Here is a 10,092-nt window from a genome sequence, read left to right on the forward strand (position 1 = left end):
ATCTAGACTTAGGGTTTTATCTGACAGAATTCCACGAGTTTTTGTGTTTGTCTATTTCTGCAAGGGGTTATCAGGAAATACGGAAGAAAAGCCCACACGTCGGGATTACATACAGGTATTAACGTGCCGCGCAATTATCTTACATCTAGAAGACTCCAGAAGCCACGAGACCGAAGCGAAGGCGAAACGGGGCCAGAGGCAGGGCGCCCGCCCTCCTGCCCTAGGCGCCCGCCCCCTCTAAGAGTCCAATCAGGACTCTGCTTCGTGGGAGATATCCACCGACCTAAAGGATCAAGGATAACCGTTCAATCTAAGTCGGTTTGATCCAACGGCCCATATTCACTTGAAGGGACTATAAAACCAGACCCCCTGGCCCCTGGAGGAGAGAGACTCTCAACCCTAATTCATTATTCCTCAAGGGAGAAGAAGCCCCTGATCAAGATTAGAGCCACCACATCAATTAGACATCTAGATTAGCATAGCTACATAGGATTAGAACTAGAAGGAGTCAATCTTCGATTGGTTTCCGGATCTGTCAAGAGGATTCTTGGTAATTCTCTAATTGTGCTTCTAATTGCTTTCTAATTATCTTTGTTCTTCAATATTATGAATATGACTTTGTTCTACTTCAATATATTGCTTATGACTTTGCTCATCTTGTTTATATTCAAGATTATATTGTTCTTAGTTTATCATAGTTATGTACTTGGCTTAGTTAGATTGGATCTATATACATGCTTAGGATCGTATAGCGTTTATCCATCGGATCCATGGGTAAATGATAGATATTGTGTAGGCGTGGTGCTTATACCGTATTTATCTGCGATTGTACCCAATATGCTAGATCGTGGGGTAGTTCGTGATAGTGACAGCTTCATTGATTCTTATATAGTCCCCCTCTCGTGTATTGGGCTGGCAGAGCAACATTATTAAGGGGAGTGATTGCTATGTTTCTCATTTACCTTGCTAATATCACTATGCATGGGCGTAGTCTAGTCTTGCAATGATTGCTAAGTATGCTTGCACTAATTATGATAATGTTAGACTATATAGTTGAGAATATCATAGGAAATATTCTTGTAGTTCGTTCTAATTCCATGCTAATGACTTTCTAGAGTATCTAATTGAGGTGCTTATCATATTTATTATTTTGCTAGTTATGATCAGATTAATTATCTTTGTCACTATTCATTATTTCATATATCCTTTATGTGACACTTATCCCTGTATGAAAGAGTTAGATATATGTTCTCAATTATACATGCAATGATAGATACTCAATGTTGATATTTGGGAACGCAATAAGGAATTGATCCGCAAGCGCACGGATATCGGTGAGCACTTCACCCAGGAGGTTATCAAGAGTATCGTATTTATTTTTTTACCACTAGAAGAAAGAGTGCATCTGACTAACGGTCTATTACTACTAACCCTTTAGGCACAAAGAATGTCTTTCGATGTGAGTGATAAATAGAGAAGACTGCAACTGTAGTCTCCTTCTAACCTTGGTAAGGATGATCTATTGTTCTAATGGGGAGGCTAACGGAATCTAGACACCACAAAGGATGTTCAACCCGCACCTATAAACCCTATCCTTCCTGCTAACGAGATGTGATCTGCAAAGGTAACTCGGAATTGTCACGTTCCTCACTACTACCACGGTCCAGCTAGTCAGGGAATATCTATGAGTACCCCAGCCTAAACACCATGTTTACGCCAGCAATGATTACTCTAAACTCTATGCGAAGAGATTAAAGTAAACTCATAAACCATAAGAACTATAAAACAAGAACTTACTAGAATTTAGAAGTCGAAATACTGAAGAATCCTAGGAGCAAGCTTCGGGTTAGGAGAACTTGATCCCGCAGGTACAAGCTTGGAGTAGACACTGACAAGCCGGGCTTCCTCCAATCTACACCTCCACTCTATCTCTCTCAATCTAGTAGAAACTAGAAGATCTATTTCTACCTTACATTGGTTGCTAAGCCTAAAAAGAAATATTAATTAGAGAAGAGGTTTTCCTTCGAGGGCACCACTCAGTCTCTATGATAATTTCTTCATGTCTTCTCCAGGGGCCAGGGGGGTCTCCTTATATAGTCCTCCTCCTCTATGCGTTTTTGGGTCGATAGGCGATGTGGTACTATGTTTTCCTTGATCCAATAGGTCGGTGGAACATCTCGAGCGAAGAGAGTCCTGAACTGCATCCAACAGGGGCCGGGCGCCCTGGGCCTGGCCCCTTTCAGCCTCCGTCTTCTTCCCGTGGCTTCTGGAGTCTTCTAGATGGTAGAAAATCGCGCGGTGCGTTGATATCTCTATGTAATCCCGACATGTGGGTCTTTCTTCCTTATTTCCTGATAACCCCCTGCAGAAATAGATAAACAACAAAACTCGTGGAATTCTGTCAGATCAAACCCTAATTCTGGGTGTTGGTTGCATATTGGTCCTTTCTCTTGTTTATTTGATAACTAAAATTGATACTTAAGAACCGTCAACAAATACCCCCATACTTAGGCTTTTACTCGTCCTCGAGAAAAGGATGGTTAAGAACAATATCTGGGGTAAAACATTTTAATACATTCTTTATATTTGCAGGGTGTTAAAATTCCACTGTGTACCATAGTCAGGGATGTTTATGGTTAAGAGTAAAGATCCTTTCTTCTCGATCCTGTCACTTGGAGTTTTTTTTATATTTTTGGAAAGAAAGTTAGCATACCTTTTGATCCTTATAGGTTCTCTCAGATCACTCATTATCTTTCATATATCTCACTGAGGTTGTTTTAATTTGCAAAAATTCTGCGGCATACTTACTTTGCATTTTATTGCCTGATCAAAACGGGATCCGAGGAGGGGAATGTCATACTCTTAGATCAAAGACTTTGAAAATTAAAATCTTTGTCAACTCTTGCTGGCATATTGCTTATTAGAGGGACCATGGGCTATCATTTTCTCTTTTTTTCTCTCTCTTTTTTTAAGTGGATACCGAAGTACCCCTAATTCTACTGCCGGACACTTGTCCATTTTTTCTGCGAGGCTGTCGAGCACTTGCTCCTTTTTATTTCCTCGAAATATCTCTATTTTTGCATAGCCCATGCCTCTAATGCAATAATACTTCGGAAGAGTGAATCTTTCTGAATAAATGTCTTGATCTTAGGAGCATGATAAATCTCTCAACAAGGGTCTAACTCATTTTGAACAAACTCAATATAGAGTAGATAGCTTTTGTAATTAATATTCAATATTTTCAATTCTATCAGGCATATAAAACACTGAGGATGGTAGCTATAATTTTGAATATTTTGAAATAAACTCTCCAAGCAACAATGATATCAAGAATAAGAAACTCATACTTTACCATCACATATTCCACAATGACTTAAGTAACACAGGGTTTTAAAATGATTTTCAATAATTGCAAGTTTTCAGGAAATATCACAGATTGAGATTAATCATGATTAGAAATATTTTAATCTTTTTAATTTTATCATGTCGGAAGCAATATTCTGCATAATCAAGATAATTGCATGTGTAAAGTAAAGTGTGCAGAGTGTGTACCTGAATCGTGGAGTGGTGTAGTCGGAGTGTGTTTAGCATGTCGAGGGATCTCCCCCATACTTGTTTTCTGCTTTCTTGCACAAAAAATAAAGTAGAGACACACAAAAGATAATAATAATAATAATAATACTCTTTATTAATCTTGAGGCATTTATTACAAAAGACTGGTAGCAAACTGATAGCAAACTGATGATAATAGCAAACCTAAACCGAATTTAAAGATAGATGACTAAATTGTATTGCCTCAAGGTCTAACCTAGATAACTTAGCGGCGCTCTAATTCCTTAATCTTCTTGTTGGCACTAGCAAGATCCTGCCTAAGGCCTAGTATAATAGTGTTGTGGTTAGAGAGCTACCTAGTGAGGGAATTAATCGAGGACTGGAGATCTACGATAGCTCTGTCTAGCCTACGAACGTCCTCATCAATATCGACTATAGTCTTGCGATGCTTGGGAGGTGTCTCAAAAGCATTGAGAGCGTTCTTCGGGGCTGCCTTTGGAGGGATGAAACGGACTTTGGCTGCTCTAATCCCTTCAAAGTAAGGTCTTTCTTCCTCCGTAGTGTAGCGAACACTGCTGATCTCGCCGCTCCGGTTGGTCTTGACTCCAACGACCCTCTCATTGGGTCTAAGTGGAAGGATCCTTGTGCCGGTTGGCACCTTGATAGTGGTCTTTGTCTTGGATGATGATCCTTTGAGGAGTAGGGGTTGTGGCGGTGCGGTGAGAACTGGTTGAGCATGGTAAGATTGGGCGGAGCTGTGTTGGCGTAATGGCATGGCTTCTAGCTGTCGCTCTGTGTTGGCCGGGACGAGAGCACGGGCATCGGGGTCTTCCACAGGCTCCATGTTGAGGTTGAAGGGGACGACTTCCCAATCATCATGGTACTTCTCGGCCATTGGAGCAGCAAGGAACTAATCAAGCTCTAATTGAAGGAGAGAAGGCTTGGTGGCTTGGTGTTTGAAAACTGAGGTCAGGGGTCTGTTTATATAGGGGTCAAAAGGTGCCTCTATGGGTTGTTCGGGTTGCTCCCGTCGACGTGCGTGTGTAACTTTCCATCCGAGGGATTATTCGAATTACCATAAGTGCATTTTCCATAACAGAGGAAGTCGGGACCGAGGGGGAACAGGAGCTGGGCGCCCGCCCACCTGAGCTGGGCGCCCGCCCTCTCTCTGGCCCCTCTGTGGGCCCACTTTCTCGAGCGTGTTTCTAGATACGAAATTATTTAGAAAAAAATATATATATGACCCAAAATCATCAGACTAAAAAGGTCGGGCTCTAATTCTCCATGGGAAGGTAAAAATGGACTACGTCTATTTCTTCAAATTCTTCATTGGGCTCTAAAAATAATTTAAGACGTTGACCATTTACCTTGAATAACGTACCTTCGCTATTTTGAAGTCTGATAGCTCCATGGGATGATGAATTGATTACCTTGAATAGTCCTTCCCATTTGCTTCGGAGTTTTCCATGCCCGAAAAGCTTCACCCTGGAATTAAAAAATAATACCTTATCTCCGGGTGTGAACTCCTTCTTCTTGATTCTCTTGTCATGCCACCTTTTGATTCTTTCTTTGTAGATCTTTGAGTTGTGATATGCTTTCTCTCGCCATTCTTCCAATTCTGATAGTTGCATTCTTCTATAATCTCCAGCAACATCTAGGTCCATATTCCATCTCTTTACGGCCCAGTGTGCTTTGAACTCTAGTTCAACAGGTAGATGGCAAGTCTTCCCGTACACCAATTGGTATGGAGACATTCCGATTGGGGTCTTGTATGCTGTCCGGTATGCCCAGAGTGCATCGGGTAACTTGTCTTTCCATGCCGTTCCCATTTCATTTACTGTCTTCTAAAGAATATTCTTGATTTGTTTGTTGGAAGTCTCTGCTTGGCCACTTGTCTGAGGATGATAGGGGGTAGCGACGTTGTGATGGATTCCATGTCTTGATAGATACTGCTTGAAGCGTTTGTCGATGAACTGTGCTCCTCCATCACTTATCACTACTCTGGGGACTCCAAATCTTGGAAATATAATTTCTTCAAACATCCTCTTTGAACTGACGTTGTCGGCATGCTTGCAAGGTAGTGCCTCTACCCACTTGGAGACATAGTCAACTGCCACCAAGATGTACTCGCACTTCTTTGATGGAGGAAATGGACCCATGTAGTCTATTCCCCAAACATCAAAGAGCTCAATCTGAAGGTTGTTGGTGAGTGGCATTGCATCCCTTGTATTTATGTTTCCGTATTTATGTTTCCGTGCCTTTGACATGGCCCACATCTTCTGATATATTGCTTCGTGTCTTCATACATTGTAGGCCAGTGGAATCCACATTGCCAGATCTTTGAATGTGTACGGAATGCTCCATAGTGACCTCCATATGGTGATGAATGACATCTGTCGATGATCTTCCATCCTTCCTCAGTGGTCACACATCTCCTGAGTAAGCCATCAGAGCATACTTGGAAGAGGTATGGCTCATCCCATATATGTGAACGACTTTCTTGAATAAGCTTCTTCTTGTTTGCTCCTGGTTGTACATACCCTGAAACCATAAAATTAACAATATCTGCATACCAGGGGTCAGACCTGTTAATCCCGTAGAGCATGTCGTCCTGTAGTGAATCATTGATGGGGGTTTCCTGTGGACTCTTAAAATACATTCTAGACAAGTGATCAGCAACAGAATTTTCTACTAACTTTTTATCTTTTATTTCTAAGTCAAATTCTTGGAGTAATAAGATCCATCTAATCAGGCGAGGTTTAGCATCTTTTTTAGTGAGCAAATATTTTAGTGCAGCATGATCAGTGTAAACAATTATTTTAGCTCCAACTAAATAAGATCTAAATTTATCAATGGCAAAGACAACAGCCAGAAGCTCTTTTTCAGTGGTTGCATAGTTAAGTTGAGCTCCTGTCAAAGTTTTACTAGCATAAGCAATTGCATGATGCTTTTTATTTTTAGTTTGTCCCAATACTGCCCCCACAGCATAATCACTAGCATCGCACATAATTTCAAAAGGCAGCGACCAATCAGGGGGTTGAATGATTGGTGCAGAGATGAGTGCTTTCTTCAATAAATTGAAAGATGTTAGACATGCATCATCAAATTCGAAAGGAGCATCCTTGGCTAGCAAAAGAGTAAGTGGTCTAGCAATAAATGAAAAATCTTTTATGAATCTACGATAAAAACCAGCATGGCCAAGAAAGCTTCGAATTCCTTTTACGTTCACAGGTGGAGGTAGTTGTTCAATTACTTCAATTTTAGCTTTGTCTACCTCAATACCTCTTTCAGACACTAGGTGTCCCAGCACTATTCCTTCCCTAATCATAAAATGACATTTTTCCCAATTAAGGATTAAGTGCTTTTCTTCACATCTTTGCAAAACCTTGTCTAAGTTTTCAAGACAACTATCAAAAGTTTTTCCATAAACAGAGAAATCATCCATGAAAACTTCCATAATCTCTTCAATCATATCAGAAAATATAGACATCATGCATCTTTGAAAAGAAGCTGGTGCATTACATAACCCAAAAGACATTCTACGGTAAGCATAAGTTCCATATGGGCATGTAAAAGTGGTTTTGCTTTGATCATCAGGATGGATCGGGATCTGATGATATCCTGAATATCCATCTCAGAAACAGAAGAACGAATGGTTCGCTAATCGCTCTAGCATCTCATCTATGAAAGGTAAAGGAAAGTGATCCTTTCTCGTGGCTTTGTTCAGTTTTCTATAGTCTATGCACATCCGCCATCCTGTGACGGTGCGTTGCGGAATTAGCTCGTTCTTTTCATTCATAATAACAGTCATGCCTCCCTTTTTAGGCACAACTTGCACTGGGCTTACCCACTCACTGTGCGGCACAGGATATATAATCCCTGCATGCAGCAACTTTATAACTTCCTTTTTAACTACCTCTCTCATAGTGTTGTTAAGTCCATGTTGGGGTTCTCGAGAGGGTGTAACAGAAGGATCTGTTGGAATACGATGGGTACAAATCATAGGACTGATTCCTGTAAGATCTTGGAGTGAGTAGTCGAACACTGAGTGATGTTTCTCAAGAATGGTCATTAATCGTAGAGTTTGATCCTGAGTGAGTTTATCGCTAATGACTACAGGGAACTCTGGATTATTGTTTAGGAAAGCATATGTAAGACCGGGTGGTAAAGTTTTAAGCTCTATGGGGAGTCTAGGTGTTTCTGCAAACTCATCTAAGGGTTCAGGCTCGGAAGGTTCGTCTTCTTCTTCTGTGAAGAAAGGAGTTTCGTCTTCTAAGTCTGGTTCTTCTAAAAGCTCTAGAGATGCAGCCTTTACCTCCTCCATAGGGTCAGGCAAAAGATATGACTCGGCCTTATTGTTTAAGGAGTGTGAAATTGTTATTGGGAATTTATAAGTTTTTCCAAAAGAAACGTGTAGCTTTCCAGTATGACCTTCATAAAGGAGTATTCTAAAAGGTTGTCCTATCAACAGGTCGAAGTCCCATGTATCAAAGATATAGAAGTTCAAATGAACCATGGAGCCTTCTACCGTAAGAGGTAGGACATTAATAATTCCAAGACTGGGGACTAATCGTCCCAAAGATTCTTTTATGACCTTTGTTGTGGGGGTTAAGACAAGATTTTTAAATAGTTTAAGTGCAAAAGATTCAGACATGATATTGATCCCCACAACAGGATTATATAAAGCATTAAATCGATCAGAACTATAAGCACAGCGTATAGTTATAGAGGGTGTGTCCAAACGGATCACATCAGAGGAAAGCTCTGATTCCTCCAACCATTCGCTACTCATTACTGAGATAAGCTCTCTCAAATGATATTCACTTGGCAAATAAATGCTAAACTGGCCATTTTGGGGTTTGTCAATAGAATGGTAGTTTGAAATATTTCCAAAATCGGCAAAAAGATCGGATTTTATATCCTGCATGAAGTCCGGTGGTGGAGTTTCTTCCTCTTGTGGCTGAGAACTTGGGATAGCTAAAGTAGATGAAGAATTTGGTAGAGTGTCTACTTCGGCTTCGTAGGTTTCATCATGAAGGGTATTATCCATCTCAGCTTCTAGGATTCTATCTAGGATCACTCTAGCTTCATCAGTAGGGATTCGAAAGAAAGAACCTCTAGACATTGTGTGTAGCATTTGTTTGTGATTTTTCTGAAGACCTCGAAAAAAGTGGAATAAAAGAACAGGGTCTTCAAGATTAAGGTTTGGACCAGATTCTAAAAGATTAGAAAAACGTTTCCAGGATTTTCCCAAAGTTTCATTATATTTTTGTTTAAAAGATAGGACTTCGAGTCTAAGGTCGGCTATACGGTCAAGGGAATAGAAATCTAGACAAAAGTTAGCTCATAAAACTCCCCATTCACCTTGTTGTTGACTTACCTTCTGACTGTACCATTGTCTAGCTTCTCCCCTTAAAGAAAAAGGAAAAAGCTTCCAACGTAAAGTTTTATCAGAAATGCCTTCAATACGAAGACAATCACATGTTTGCTCAAAATCTCTAATATGAAGGTAAGGGTTTTCGTCTTCCTTTCCTGAAAAAGATAGGTTTTGAATCATGGCAATCAACCTAGAACTTAACTTATACTGGGATGTTTGGATAGGCTGTGATGATTCCCATGGTAAAAGGTCAGTTGCTAAAGGGATTGCAGATTCATGGATCGATTTAGAATTTTGGTTTTCCATAAGGTAAGAGTAAAGAAAATAAATAATATAAAAGATAAGAAAAGATAAAAGTATAGAAACAAGCTAGTAGTAAGACTCAAGTTATCTCAGCAACCGTCTTTCTCCCCGGCAACGACGCCAGAAATGCTTGTTGATATTTGGGAACGCAATAAGGAATTGATCCGCAAGCGCACGGATATCAGTGAGCACTTCACCCGGGAGGTTATCCAGAGTATCGTATTTATTTTTTTACCACTAGAAGAAAGAGTGCATCTGACTAACCGGTCTATTACTACTAACCCTTTAGGCACAAAGAATGTCTTTCGATGTGAGTGATAAATAGAGAAGACTGCAATTGTAGTCTCCTTCTAACCTTGGTAAGGATGATCTATTGTTCTAATGGGGAGGCTAACGGAATCTAGACACCACAAAGGATGTTCAACCCGCACCTATAAACCCTATCCTTCCTGCTAACGAGATGTGATCTGCAAAGGTAACTCGGAATTGTCACGTTCCTCACTACTACCACGGTCCAGCTAGTCAGGGAATATCTATGAGTACCCTAGCCTAAACACCATGTTTACGCCAGCAATGATTACTCTAAACTCTACGCGAAGAGATTAAAGTAAACTCATAAACCATAAGAACAATAAAACAAGAACTTACTAGAATTTAGAAGTCGAAATACTGAAGAATCCTAGGAGCAAGCTTCGGGTTAGGAGAACTTGATCCCGCAGGTACAAGCTTGGAGTAGACACCGACAAGCCGGGCTTCCTCCAGTCTACACCTCCACTCTATCTCTCTCAATCTAGTAGAAACTAGAATATCTATTTCTACCTTACATTGGTTGCTAAACCTAAAAAGAATTATTAATTAGA

This window comes from Sorghum bicolor, chromosome 7 (genome assembly GCF_000003195.3).
Source record: "Sorghum bicolor cultivar BTx623 chromosome 7, Sorghum_bicolor_NCBIv3, whole genome shotgun sequence".
In the NCBI taxonomy this organism is placed as follows: domain Eukaryota; kingdom Viridiplantae; phylum Streptophyta; class Magnoliopsida; order Poales; family Poaceae; genus Sorghum; species Sorghum bicolor.